Here is a 15,600-nt window from a genome sequence, read left to right as displayed (position 1 = left end):
CAGTTTTATTAATTAATTGAACTTAAAATCCTCCAGCTGTCATGGTGGGATTTGAACTTGTGTCTAAAGATCATTATTGCAGGCCTCTGGATTACTAGCCCAGCAACATAATCACTAGGCTAGCATAGGACCATGGAAAAGTTACAGCACAGAAGGAGGCCATTCAGCCCATCTTGTCCATGCCAGCCTGAGGACACCCAGGTGCCCTTTATAATCCCACCTTCCTGCACCTGGCCCATATCCCTGCAGTTTACAGCACTTAAGGTGCAGATCCACGTACTTTTTAAAAGAGTTTAAAGTTTCTGCCTCTACCACCAACTTGGGCAGCGAATTCCAGACACCCACTATCCTCTGTGTAAAAAAGTTCTTCCTCATGTCCCCCCTACACCTTCTGCCACTTATCTTGAATCTATGTCCCCTGGTTCTAGAATTCTCCATCAAGGGAAACAATTTTATCCTGTTCACTCTATCTATTCCCCTCATAATTTTGTACACCTCAATCAAGTCACCTCTCAGCCGCCTTTGTTCTAAGGAAAATAACCCCAACCTATGCAATCTCTCCTCGTAGCTACACTTTTCTAACCCTGGCAACATTCTTGTAAACCTCCTCTGCACTCTCTCCAGAGCTATTATGTCCTTCCTGTAATGTGGTGACCAGAACTGCACACAATACTCCAGTTGTGGCCTCACCAGTGTTTTATACAATTCCAACATTATATCCTTACTTTTATATTCTATACCTTTGCTATCATGGCAGGAGCAGATAAAGACAGAGGTGTGCTCTGGGAAGGAGAGCCAGGAGCTGTACTCACATCTCTCTCGATGTAATAGGCCACGGTGGAGATGTCGGTCGGGTCTTTTGTGCCGTTTTCACCCAGCCGGATGCAGATTTCTCGGGATATCTCATGGACCTGTTACCAAGAGGAAAGGGAGACAGACGGTCAGTTCTACCGGGTGGCCGAGTCTCTGCTAATTCCTGCCAGGGTCTGATGGTATAACTGCAGTCCACAGGGTGCTTTCGCTACCGGGTTCCAGCTGATTGTTACTACACTGATCAGTTTTCTCACTGCTGGGGGGGTTGGGGTGGGGAGCACTCCATGTTTTTGATTTTTGTCCTTATTTGTCACTTGTCTGGACTCCCTGTTTGGGTACAGCAGCATAATGGCTACATTACTGGGTTAGTAATTCAAATCCCACCACAGCAGCTTGTGAGTTTGAATTTATCTTTTAAAATACTAAATAATAACAAAATCAAAAGCAAATAGCAGTAATGGTGATCATGAAACTACCAGACCACTGTAAAAAACCACCTGGTTTGCTAATGCCCTTTAGGGAAGGAAATCTGCCGTCCTTATCTGGTCTGGCCTACATGTGACTCCAGACCCATAGCTGTGTGCATGACTCTTAATTGACCTCTTATGGCCCAGTGAGCCACTCAGTTGTATTCAAGAAGGCTGCTGATCACCACCTTCTCAAGGTTCAACTAGGGATGGGCACTAAATGCCAGTGAGTCCCATATCCCCAGAATAAGTAAAAACAAATGTGAGCATTCAGGAGAAACGTCTTTACCCAAAGAAGTGCTGGAATGTGGGACTATCACTGTGTTTTTATTTGAAAAGTAACTACTCAAGAGATAAAACTTGCTCCAACAGCACAGTCAATACATCTCCTGGACTGACAGCCTAGATCACCTGAGACCACTAAACATGACAGAACATTGCCTCTTCCCTGTGAGGGATGTCCAGCTCTCTACTCTTCAGCTCATCCTCACACCGTAGACCAATACTCAGAGATGTGGCTGACATGGCTTAAAGATATCGCAACTACAACTTGCATCAATATAGCACCTTTTAACGTACAAAAGCATCCCAAAGTGCTTTACTATCAAACAAAATTAAAGACACTGAGCTACAGAAGATATGAGGGCTGATGTCAAAATCGTGGTCAAAGTGGTAGGATTTAAGGACCGTCTTAAAAGAGGAGAAAGAGGCAGAGAGGTTTAGGGCGGGAATTCCAGAGCTTAGGGACAAGGCCGCTGAAGGCATGACCACCAGTGGTAGAGTGATTAAAATGAGGGGGGTGGTGCTGGTGGTGGAAAGGGGGGGAGGGAACAGGGATAATCACAAGGTGAGAGTCAGAGGAGCGCGGATAACTCGAAGGGTTGTGGAGCTGGAGGAGATTACAGAGATAGGGAGGAACGAGGCCTTGGAGGAATTTGAAAAGAGGGATGAGAATTTTAAAATCAAGGCGTTGCTTAACTGTAGGTAGCGAGCACAAAGATGATAGGTGAATGAGACTCTATGGGAGTTAGGACACGGGGCAGCAGAGTTTTGGACCTTGAGTTTACAGAGGGTCGAATGTGAGAGACCAGCCAGGAATGCGTTGGAATAGTCGCGTCTAGAGATAACACAGGCATGGATGAGGGTTTCAGCAGCAGATGAGCTGAGACAGGGGCCAAGTCTGGTAGTGTTACAGAGGTGGAAATAGGCAACTTTAGTGATGGCACAAATATGTAGCTGGAAGTTCATCTCAGGATCAAATATGACACCAAGATTGTGAATAGACTTAAAGTCAGGCTGTTGCCAGGGAGGGGGATGGAGTCAGTAGCTAAGGAATGGAGTTTGGAGCAGGGACTGAAAACAATACCTTCAGTCTTCCCAATATTTAATCGGAGGAAATTTCTGCTCATCCAGCACTGGGTGTTGGATAAGCAGCGCTGACAAATCAGAGACAGTGAAAGAATCAAAAGAGGTGGTGGTGAGGTCAAGCTGCATGGCATTATATATGGGTGGTATTTGCGTACATGTGAAAGCGGCATTAGTGTATATGTGAGGGTGGTATTATTGTACATGTGAAAACCAACCTGTGGTGTTGGATGATGTTACCAAGGGGCATATGTAGATGAGAAATTGGTAGAGAAATAAACCCTTAGTGACAGCAGAGGTAATGGTGTGGGAGCTGGAAGAGAAGCCATTGTAAGTGATTTTCTGGCTATGATTAGATGAGAATGGAACCAGGTGGGAACAGCCCCACCCAGCTGGAGAGGTGTTGGAGTTGGATGATGTGGGGAATTGTGTCAAAGGCTCCTGACACATGGAGAAGGTCAGGGAGGGATAGTTTATCACAGCCACAAAGAATACCATTTGTGACTTTGATAGGAGCATAAGCATAAGGAAAGAATTTGGATTTATATAACCCCTTGCAGTATGTCCCAAAGTGCCTTACAGCCAATGACAGATTTTTGAAATGTATTCATTGTTGTAATTTAGGAATATGGACAGCCAATCTGGACACTGCAGCCCCTACAAACTGTAATGCGATAAACGATCAGATCATCTGCTTTACTGATTTGTTTTATTCATTCATGAGATGTGGCCTTCATTGCCAATCCTTAATTGCCCTTGAGAACGGTTAAGAGTCAACCACATTGCTGTGGGTCTGGAGTCACATGTAGGCCAGACCGGGTAAGGATGGCAGATTTCCTTCCCTAAAGGACATTAGTGAGCCAGATGGGTTTTTACAAAAATCAATGATTGTTTCATGGTCACCATTACTGAGACTAGCTTTCCATTCCAGTTTTTTTTTTATTAATTGAATTTTTTTAATTAATTTTTAAATTCCACCAGCTACAGATTTGAACCCATATCACCAGACCTTAATGGGCCTCTAGATTACTAGTCCAGTGACATTACCACTATACCACCATCTCCCCAGGATAAATATTGGCCAGGACATTGGGAGAACCCCCTGCTCTTTGTCAAAGTAGTAACCCTGGGATCTATTACACCCACCTGAGAGGGCAAACAGGACCTTGGTTTAAGGTTGCTTCTAAAAGATGGCACCTCTGACAGTGCAGAACTCTGTCAGTACTGCACTGGGTGTGACAATTAAGCATGGGTTTTGTGCTCAAAAGTGGGACTTGAACCCACAACCTCCTAACTGAGAGGTGAAAGGGCCTTTTCTTTTGGTGGAGTTGGTTGAGGAATAAATGTTGGCCAAGACACCTAGAGGTCTCTTCACAGTTCCTCGAATAGCGCCACGAGATTTCGAGGTTAGGGATCCGATACTTACCTTGATCTCCAGGATCTGGGTTGCCTTTAGCGTGTACTCTTTAACCAGCTTAATGGCCACCTTCCTGTAACACAAAAAACAAGTTACCTTCTTGACTACCACTTCTAGTTTTTCAATGGTTAGTTTTGAATGGGGAGGATGGGTGGTTAATTTTGGGCAATAGAATAAATCTCCTTCGAGCTGCAAGGTTGATGCTAGGACGATACCAGGACTGGGAGATTTAACTCCTCAGGAAGGGCTTAACAGGCTGAGGCTCTGCTCTCTCACAAATGTTTTTATCAACATCCTGGCGGCTACTATTGACCAGAAACTGAACTGGACTAGCCATATAAATACTGTGGCTACAAGAGCAGGTCAGAGGTTGAGAATTCTGTGGAGAGTAACTCACCTCCTGACTCCCCAAAGCCTGTCCACCATCTACAAGGCACAAGTCAGGAGTGTGATGGAATACTCCCCACTTGCCTGGATGAGTGCAGCTCCCACAACACTCAAGAAACTCGACTCTGGTTAATGTTCATCCCCCCACCTCGCTGGCCATGCAGCACTGATGCCAGTTGGAGCACCCTGTCAGCAACTCCAGCAGAGACCAGCTCACTCAATACCACATGGCAGATTCCAACCCAACTCACCTACGGAGAGCTTCGTCCTTCATCTTCAGAAAGACAAACTCCACTTTAAAACTGAAATCAATCTGAATGAGACTATGAGAGAAAAGAGAGAGGCAGTTTTAGACATTTAACCTTCACATGAATGACAGAGCAATTGATTTCTTACTGCAAACATTATCCCCTCATCAACAGTACCAGGCAAATGTCAGGAGTGAGATTTGTGGTTAGAATGAAGCAATTTTGTTTTGCTTTAGTCCAATAGCTGCCCCTTTAAGTCAGGTACACTTTATATCAGTAGGGAGGGTGATGGCATTGTTGGTAATGCTCTAGGGACCAGGGTTCAAATCCCACCAAGGCAGATGGTGGAATTTGAATTCAATAAAAATCTGGAATTAAAAAGTCTGATGATGACCATGAAACCATTGTCGATTGTTGTAAAAACCCATCTGGTTCACTAATGCCCTTTAGGGAAGGAAATCTATCGTCCTTACCTGGTCTGGCCTACATGTGACTCCAGACCCAAAGCAATGTGGTTGACTCTTAAATGCCCTCTGAACTAGCTTCGCCAGCCACTCAGTTGTAACAAATCATTACAAAGCCTCAAATAAGGAACAAAACTGGATGGACCACCTGGCATTGACCTAGGAAATGACAATGGCAATCGCAGACCCGTCAACCCTGCAAAGTGCTCCTTACTAACATCTGGGGGCTAGTGCCAAAATTGGGAGAGTTGTCTCACAGGCTAGTCAACCAACAGCCTGACATAGTCATCCTCACAAAATCATATCTTACAGATAATGTCCCAGACACCACCATCACCATCCCTGGGTATGGCCTGTCCCACCGGCAGGACAGACCCAGCAGAGGTGGGGGCACAGTGGTATACAGTCGGGAGGGAGTTACCCGGGAAGTCCTCAACATCGACTCCGGACCCCATGAAGTCTTGTGCCATCAGGGAAACCCCTTGCTGATTACCACATACCGCCCTCCCTCAGCTGATGTATCAGTGCTCCTCTGTGTTGAACACCATGGGCACAGAATATGCTCTGGTTGGGGGGCTTCAAAGTGGCTCAGTAGCACCACTACTGACCGAGCTGGCTGAGTCCTATAGGACATAGCTGCCAGACTGGGCCTGCGGCAGGTGGTGAGGAAGCCAAAAGGAGGGAAAAACATACTTGACCTCATCCTCACCAACCTGCCTGCCGCAGATGCATCTGTCCATGACTGTATCAATAGGGGTGACCGCTGCACAGTCATTGTGGAGATGAAGTCCCGCCTTCACATTGAGGATACGCTCCATTGTGTTGTGTGGCACCACCACCGTGCTAAATGGGACTGATTTTGAACAGATCTAGCAACTCAAGACTGGGCATCAGCAGCAGCAGAATTGTACTCGAACACAATCTGTAACCTCATGGCCCGGCATATCCCCCACTCTACCATTGCCATCAAGTCAGGGGATCAGCCCTGGTTTAATGAAGAGTGCAGGAGGGCATGCCAGGAGCAGCACCAGGCATACCAAAAGTGAGGTGTCAACCTGGTGAAGCTATAAAACAGGACTACTTGCATGCCAAACAGCACCAGCAGCAAGTGATAAAGATAAGCGATCCCACAACCAACACATCAGATCTTTGCTCTGCACACATCCAGTCGTGAATGATGGGCAATTAAACAACTCACTGGAGGAGGAGGCTCCATAAATATCCCCCATCTCCAATGATGGAGGAGCCCAGCACATCATTGCAAAAGATAAGGCTGAAGCATTTGCTACAATCTTTAGCCAGAAGTGCCGAGTGGATGATCCATCTCGGCCTCCTCTGGAGGTCCCCACCCTCACAGATGCCAGTCTTCAGCCATTTCAATTCACTCCATGTGATATCAAGAAACAGCTGAAGGCACTGGATAGTGCAAAGGCTATATGCCCTGACAATATTCCGGCAATAGTACCGAAGACCTATGCTCCGGAACTTGCCATGCCCCCAGCCAAGCTGTTCCAGTACAGCTACAACACTGGTATCTACCCAGCTATGTGGAAAATTGCCCAGATATGTCCTGTAATTAAAAAGCAGGACAAATCCAACCCAGCCAATTACCGCCCCATCAGTCTAGTCTCCATCATCAGTAAAGTAACGGAAGGGGTCATCGACAGTGCTATCAAGCGGCACTTGCTTAGCAATAACCTGCTCAGTGACAACCAGTTTAGCTTCCGCCAGGGCCACTCAGCTCCTGACCTCATTATAGTCTCGGTCCAAACATGGACAAGAGAGTCTCCAGAGGTGAGGTGAGAGTGACTGCCCTTGATGTCAAGGCAGCATTTGACCAAGTGTGGCATCAAGGTAGCAAAAACTGGAGCATTGGGAATCAGGGGGAAAACTCTCCACTGTTCAGAGTCATACCTAGCACAAAGGAAGCTGGTTGTGGTTGTTGGAGGTCAGTCATCTCAGCTCCAGGACATCACTGCAGGAGTTCCTCAGGGTAGTGTCCTCAGCCCAACCATCTTCAGCTGCTTCATCAATGACCTTCCTTCCATCATAAGGTCAGAAGTGGGGATGTTCGATGATGATCGCACAATGTTCAGCACCATCCGTGACTCCTCAGATACTGAAGCAGTCCATGTCCAAATGCAGCAAGACCTGGACAATATCCAGGCTTGGGCTGACAAGTGGCAAGTAACATTCGCACCACATAAGTGTCAGGCAATGACCACCTCCAACAAGAGAGAATCCAACCATCGCGCCTTGACATTCAATGGCATTACCATCACTGAATTCCCCCACTATCAATATCCTGGGGGTTACCATTGACCAGAAACTGAATTGGAATAGCCATATAAATACTATGGCTACAAGAGCAGGTCAGAGGCTAGGAATCCTGTGACAAGTAACTCACCTCCTGACTCCCCAAAGCCTGATCACCATCTACAAGGCACAAGTCGGGGGTGTGATGGAATACTCTCCACTTGCCTGGATGAATGCAGCTCCCACAACACTCAAGAAGCTTGACACCATCCAGGACAAAGCAGCCCACTTAATTGGCACCACATCCATAAACATTCACTCCCTCCACCACCAATGCATAGTAGCAGTAGTGTGTACCATCTACAAGATGCACTGCAGGAATTCACCAAGGCTCCTTCAACAGCATCTTCCAAACCCACGACCACTAGCATCTAAAAGGATAAGGGCAGCAGATAGATGGGAACACCACCACCTGGAAGTTCCCCTCCAAGTCACTCACCATCCTGACTTGGAAATATATCGCCGTTCCTTCACTGTCGCTGGGTCAAAATCCTGGAACTCCCTCCCTAACGGCGCTGTGGATGCGCCTACACCACCTGGACTGCAGAGGTTCAAGAAGGCAGCTCACCACCAACTTCTCCAGGGCAACTAGGGATGGGCAATAAATGCTGGCCCAGCCAGTGAAGCCCACATCCTGTGAATGAATTTTTAAAAATCAGCCTGTCTCACTGACCCAGCTTATAACATTGTCCCATCATCATAGAAATTGGAAAGCCTGTTCTTAAATGTTCTCAATATTAATGGGATTTGAGAGAGAAACCAACACAATTTCAGATGGATATACATATATATATATATATATATATATACACATATGTATATACACATATTGGGGTGCTGTTTGGTAGGCGAGTCAACTCTGATAGAGTCGACTCTGATAGGCTGAGACGTTGCCATGGAGAATGCAATCAAATGAACCAATCAGCACCCTTTTCTCATGCAGTATAAGTTGTTGCTCCCTTTGAAATTTGGCATTCTTGCGTTTGTCCTGATGAGTGCAGGATGAAAAGCTTTGACAGCATGTCTCTCTTCCAGCAATACTCAAGTTCTGTGCTCCTAAGTGACCACCTGTTATTTTGTTCTGAATGAGGTCTTGAAATTTGAACAAGCTTTACTGAAGAACATAAGAAATAGGAGCAGGAGTCGACCACACGGCCCACCGAGCCTGCTCCGCCATTCAATACGATCACGGCTTCAACTCCACTTTAGCAGCTGGTTTAGGGGTGATTAAAGAGTGAAGAGAGTGAACATTCTGTTGAATGGAGCTCAGCGAAACACACTGACATCGTCAAAGAGAGACAAGTTTTTTACATAAGGTAAACGCGGGTATTTCTAACCCAGTGTGCCAACATGTATACCCTGTGCCAACCAGTGAGAGGGTCTGCACAGCTTGGGGAGGGTGGCGTGGGGGGAAGTGGTGGGTACAGGGGGTGCTGCAACTGGGAGTCAGTCCACAGTCATCGCTGGCGAGGTTTGGGTTACTAAGGAGAGTGAGACCACATGGTTTTGTGGAAATTAGCATGAACTAGGTGACTTGCCAGAGACGTGGGGTGATGGTGGCACAGTGGGTTATGTTACTGAACTAGTATTCCAGAGGCCTAGATTAACGATCCAGAAATATGGATTCAAATCACACCACAGCAGCCGGGGAACTTTAAACTCAATTAAAAAAAATCAATTGGGAATAAAAATCTAGTTTCAGGAATAGTGACCATGAAACTACCAGATTGTTGTAAAAAAAAAGACCCTTTGCGTTCATTAATACCCTTTAGGGAAGGAAATCTGCTGCCCTTACCTGGTCTGGCCTACCTGTAACTCCAGGGCCGCAGCAATGTGGTTGACTCTTACCTGCCCCTCTGCAATGGCTGAGCACAGGGTTACCCATCGTATGGCCCGTGGGCCGGGTGTAGCCCCCGGAGCCAGTTTTCAAAATCCCGGTCAAAAAAGGTGAGTTTCAATGGAAGATTGTGTGTGGATCTGCTCCTCCAATCACAGGCCATCTCTCTCCCGCTCACTAGTGAGCCTATCAGCAGCAAATGAGGGAGAGATGTAGTCTCTGATTGGAGGATCAGTGAACACCGACAGGGTTGAGTGTGCTGAGGGCTGACGGGCCGAGGGAAGTGAAGGTCTGGCGGGGCTGGAGACGGGGAGAGCCAGGTGCATCAGGCCTGGGGACGGCAAAGTCCTGTCGGGCCAGGGGAGGAGATGGTGCCATGGTGAGTATGTGGGAGTGAGGGAGTGTGTGTGTGTGTGTGGGAGTGGGAGTGAGAGTGATTGACTATGTGGGAGTGAGTTTGTTGAGAAGGGAGTGCGAGTGAGTGATTGAGTGTGAGGGGAGAGTGCAATCAAGTGAGTGAGTGTGTGGGAGCGAGTGTGAGTGATCAAGTTTGGGGGGGGAGTGCAAGAGGCTGAGTGTGTGGGGGAGGCAGTGCGAGAGGCTGAGTGAGTCTGTGGGGGAGGGAGTGCGAGAGGCTGAGTGAGTCTGTGGGAGGGGGAGTGCGAGAGGCTGAGTCTGTGGGAGAGGGAGTGCAAGAGGCTGAGTGTGTGGGGGAGGGAGTGCAAGAGGCTGTGTGTGTGGGGGAGGGAGTGCGAGAGACTGAGTGTGAGTGTGTGGGGGGGAGTGTGTGAGAGAGGCTGAGTGCGTGGGGGAAGGAGTGCAAGATGCTGAGTGTGTTTTGGGGGGTGGGGGAGGGGAGTGTGAGTCTGTCTTCCACCCAATCTCAGGTTTCTCACTCACTCTCACCACCAAACTCCAACACATACACACCCCCCCACTCACAGTGACTGAGTGAGCACCTTGAGACTGGGAGTGAGTCACACACACTCACTCTGACCCTCTCATACTCTGGCCATTTTTATTAATTACTCTTTTTTTAAATTAACAATTTATTGCTAAGACTCTGCTGTACTTTTGTGCAGCAATTATTTCGTTCCTTAAAACGCAACCTTTTTGTTTTGAAATGCAGTTTATTGCTGTGTCAAACCTTGTCTTTCCGAAATTTGCATATCGGCCCCTTGAGTGAGAAAAATAAACAAATGTGACCCCCCCACCCCTGAGTGAAAAGCTCGGACAAGCAAATCACTCAGTTGTAGTTAAGAAGGTGTCAGCTCATCACCACCTTCTCTGGGGCAATTAGAGTGGGTACGCTGCGGGGGGGAATTGTGGGGGGAGGTGGGGGGCAACTGTGACCTGACTGAAAGTAATTGGCAGTGACCTTCCACATGCTTCATCCTTTGAGGGCTTTTTGAGTTTGAAGTCGGGTCTCTCGCAATAGGAAAGTATCTGGTGCATTCCCATTGTGTCCAGGTAGGTCTCGCTGATTGTTTAACAAATGTATTCCCTCTCACATCTCAGACTCTTTTCTTATCTACACATATGACCAGTCCTATCCCAGTTGTGATCTGGAATGCGCTGCCTGAAAGGGCGGTGAAAGCAGATTCAACAGCCACTTTTAAAAGGGAATCGGATAAATACATTTTTAAAATCGTTCACGTGAGTGTTGCTGGCATTTATTGCCCATCCCTAATTGCCCCTTGAGAAGGTGGTGGTGAGCTGCCTTCTTGAACCTCTACAGTCCATGTGGTGTAGGTACACCTACAGTGCTGTTAGAGAGGGAGTTCCAGGATTTGCACCCAGTGACAGTGAAAGAATGGCTGATATATTTCCAAGTCAGCATGGTGAGCGGTTTGGAAGGGAACTTGCAGATGGTGGTGTCCCATCTATCGGCTGCCCTTGTTCTTCTAGATAGTAGAGGTTGTGGGTTTGGAAGGTGCTGTCTATGGAGCCTTGGTCAGTTGCTGCAGTGCATCTTGTAGAGGGTACACACTGCTGCTACTGTGCGTCGGTGGTGGAGGGAGTGAATGTTTAAGGTGGTGGATGGGGTGCCAATCAAGCGGACTGCTTTGTCCTGGATGGTGTCAAGCGTCTTGAGTGTTGCTCCAAGCAAGTGGAAAGTATTAGAAAAGGAAAGATTTGAGGGCTATAGTGAGGAGCAGGGACTAATTGGCTTACTCTTTGAAACAGCTGGCACAGGCATGATGGGCTGAATAATCTCCTCCTGTGCTGTTTCATTCAAAGATTTAACGTATGCGACTGAAAAAGCCAGTCCTCACCCCTTTCCAAATCGCTGCTGGCTCCAGGAGCCTACACTGGGTGTCTATAAGGAGTTGTGGACCCTCGTTTGATTTTTTTTTCCCTTCCCCACCATTCAGACTGAGGATGTTTTGCTGATCTGTGTTTCTGGCCCTGGTTGAGCTCAGCCACAGTGCAGGGACCCACTCGCTGTGTCTTGCCATGTACCACGCCAGGCGGTGCCATTACCCCCTGAGCTATCGGGGGGAGAGGAGGGCAGGGCCGGAGAGTGCTGGTCGGGGTGAGACCAACGGCCAGAGAGAAGTCAACTTATCCTGAAGGTCATGGAATGAAACTCACTGGACACGAACGAGCTGGTCACATTTGGGATCATCCCCAGTCTTGTCAGTGACCCTGACCCCCGCACTGTCCACACACCAGCAGAGATTGGAGTCGTCATCACACTGCTTGGCCTTGAAGGTGCCATTCTTCTCACACTCGGGGTCGTACAGATCGTCCACCCTCCTACCCCCCGGCTGCCTGCTGGCTGTTCGGCTCTTGTGAAGCATCTCCAGGTGCAACAGCCGGCATTTCGGCGTCACTGAAAAGATTGAAAAGAACCAAACTGAGTGAATGTATAGAATAAATTATAGTACATTAATTATTGTATACACTTCAGAATATAGCACATGTGATATAGAGCTGATCTTCAGGCAACTTTTCTTAGTAGCAACATTTGGCTTTATTTACAAGACAGCTGTAGCAACTATTCATGTCCATCAAACTCTATAACTAAAGAAGTACTCCCCTCTGTAGAAGTTCCCCACGCTGCTAACACACTGGTTTACACAGATCATGTGATCTTACAGCACAGGATTATTCTTAAAGCTACAGTCCAACATTTTCCAAAACTATAATTACTACATTCCTTCCCATTTAACTTTTCTGTACATTTTGTATTCACGAGGATATCTATCTCATGACATTACAATATTTACACAGGTCATGAAATTACAAGTTCAGTCTTTCAGGTGGTTTCCTGATCCGTTTGGAATGTCGCAGTTCCATGACTTCCGATGCTTTGACAGGAACCACATTCTCTGCAGCCACATTAACATCAAGTACCTCATTAGACACATACAGTTCAGTGTCTTCCACTCCGACAGAGACATCGGGCATGTCAGTCCTTGGTTGAGCAACTTCAGCAGGAACCACAGGTTCAGCAATGGTTACAAGCGGAACAATATCTTGTTGTGGTATCTCTCTTTTTCTTAAATGATCCACATGCTTACAGGTGACCTGGTCCTTCACTTCCAAGTGGTACAACAATGGTCTAGTCACTGAACCTACTTTACCAAGTAACCACTTCAGTCCTCCACTGAAATTCTTTACGTATACTGCTTCAACAGTAAATTTTCTCTCATGACTATGCAAACCATGAGTCGCTCTTCGGTTCCCTTGACTTTTCTCCTTCTCCACCTTCCACTCCAAATTGGGAAGAATTAAGCTCAGTCTTGCCTGAAGATGGCGCCTCATCATTAATTCTGCATCTTCTTTCCATGTGTCTTCTTCACTTTACCACAGAATTTAGTCTCGGCCTTCTTTTTGGCTTCAATATCGGCCAGACTTCTCTCAGATACAATCTCAACTTGTCTTAGTTCAGTAGCTGGGTCACCCAAGACTTCATTATCTACTCGCATCTTAGAAAGTTCTATGATTTTTGCTTTCAAGGCCTCCTTTGTTTCACTCAGCTGACTCGTCAGCTCTTTTGTCTCTTTCTTGTATCTGTTGGCTTCCTCTTGGAATCTTTAACATTGCTGCATCTTCCCTGCCAACTGATTCTTCAGTTTATTCAGAGAGGTGTAAAATTCTTCCTGTTTTTCTTGGTACTTATCCAGGTACTTATCCTGAGGGAATCTTGTCATGTGTGAAGGTCTTTCAACAGGTTTTCCTTTTCTTTGCGAAGGTTACTCACTTCGTCTTGAACCCTGTTATTCAGTAGGGTCTTCTTGAGTTTCTTCTGCTGTTCTTCCATGTCGTTGTTTAAGACAGTCTTCATTTCTTCACGTTGTTGAATCCTTACACAATCCTTTTTCATCCTGTTGCGGTCCTTGGACTCTCCAGGCTCTTTCTGAATTACTTTGTCTTGTTCCTTTTTCAAGACAGGAACTCTTCCTGCTTCCTTTTGAAATCTCACTGGCCAATCAAGGTTGATTTCCCCTAATCAATTTCGCCCATGAAAGCGTGGTCCTCTGTCTTTCAATACCATCATTGGTAGATGTACCAATTGGTTTCTATAATGAAAGTTGCTCTGGTGATACCTTTTACCTGGGTGTCTTCACCTGTGTACGTTTTCAACTTGGCAGATGTTTGTTCCAAATTTAATTGTTGATCACCTTTATTTAGATATCTGAAAGTGTGTTCTCCTATTACAGTGGTGGAAGCTCCCATGTCTACTGCCATTTTTAATGGTTTACCATTCACTTGCACTGTAACAAATATTGGCTCTGTCTGCCCAACTTTCATGCTGAATAATGAATAAATGTCGGAATTGGTTGTTTCAGGCTCTCCTACACCATAGACTTCATTGGTCTTTGTTTGTTCTTTAGAGGCCTGTTTAAACCTCTCTTTGCACTGTCTCGTTATGTGTCAATTTCTGTGACAAAAATAACATTCTACTTTTTTAAATTGCCAATCGCTAGAAGAATGTTAGTCTCCAAGTCAATGAAAGTTATTTTTTGATTTAGTTGCTAAGCTGTTTCCTCTCATTTTTTGGTTAGCGGGGGCTGTTTCCCGCTTTGCAGTGCAGTCCTGGCTTTTTGCACCACTTTCGCCTGACTGTTCCCACCCGATTTGGAGCACGGCGCCATTTTACGCCCCTTGAATTGCTTGTGAATCTCTTACAGCGCTTTCCATTGCCAGCACTATTTCTAACACTTTCTTAAAGTCAAGAGTCACTTCAGCAAGCAATCTTCGCTGAATAGCATCCTCCTGCATGCCAAATACTAAATGGTCTCTGAGCATGACATTTAGAGTTTCACCGAAATCACAATATTCTGTTAGTTGTTTTAACTTTGCCACGAAGGTAGCAGTTGTCTCACCCGGGCCTCTAATTCGTGAATTGAACCTGAACCTCTGCAATATGACTGAGGGCTTGGGTTGAAAATGTCCCTTAACAAGGTTTACTAATTCACTGAAAGTCTTCGAATCTGGGGCACTGCGTGCTGTCAAGCTTCGAATCAAACTGTAGGTTCTGATTCCACATGCACTTAAGAGGATTGCTCTCCTCTTCTCTTCCCCCGTGATTTTGTTCGCTTGAAGAAGAACGCAAAACGTTCTATACCCTGAGACCAATCGTCTGTGGCTGGCTCAAAGGGATCGGTTCTGCCAAACTGTGGCATTTCGGATAAGTTTTTTTCCGTTATTTTTAACGAACTTAAATACTCACAATCGCTGGGCGAGGTACAACACCAATTCTGATTTATCCTCATCGCCAGTTTGTTATAGAGTTGATCTTCAGACAACTTTCCTTAATGGAAACATTTGGGTTTATTTACCAGCCAGCAGCAACATTACTCACGTCCATCAAACTCCATAACTAAAGAAGTACTCCATAGAGTACTCCGTTGGCTCTTTAGAGGTTCCCCGTGCTGCTAACACATTGGTTTACACAGATCTTATGATCTTACAGCACAGGATTATTCTTAAAGCTACAGTCCAACATTTTCCAAAGCTATAATTACTACAGCTTGATATAACGTAATATATAGCAAGATTTATAGTGTACGTACAATTGTACACATTATATTTTATAATCTATATTTCTAATATAAATGATATTTATATTTATAATAAAACACTAAATTACAGTATATATCATAGACTGTGACTTATGTTGTGTATATTATGTAAACTGCAAATTGTACTATAAAGAATTAATAAGCACTATAAAGATTACAATATGTATTCTATACTGTATATGTTATGTACACTATAAAAAAACTTGCATTTCTGTAGCGTCTTTCATAACCGCAGGACACCCCAAAGCGAT

Source organism: Cetorhinus maximus, chromosome 18 (assembly GCF_964194155.1).
Source record: "Cetorhinus maximus chromosome 18, sCetMax3.hap1.1, whole genome shotgun sequence".
In the NCBI taxonomy this organism is placed as follows: domain Eukaryota; kingdom Metazoa; phylum Chordata; class Chondrichthyes; order Lamniformes; family Cetorhinidae; genus Cetorhinus; species Cetorhinus maximus.
The sequence above is the reverse complement of the archived record's forward strand: the minus strand, read 5'-3'. Positions refer to the sequence as shown.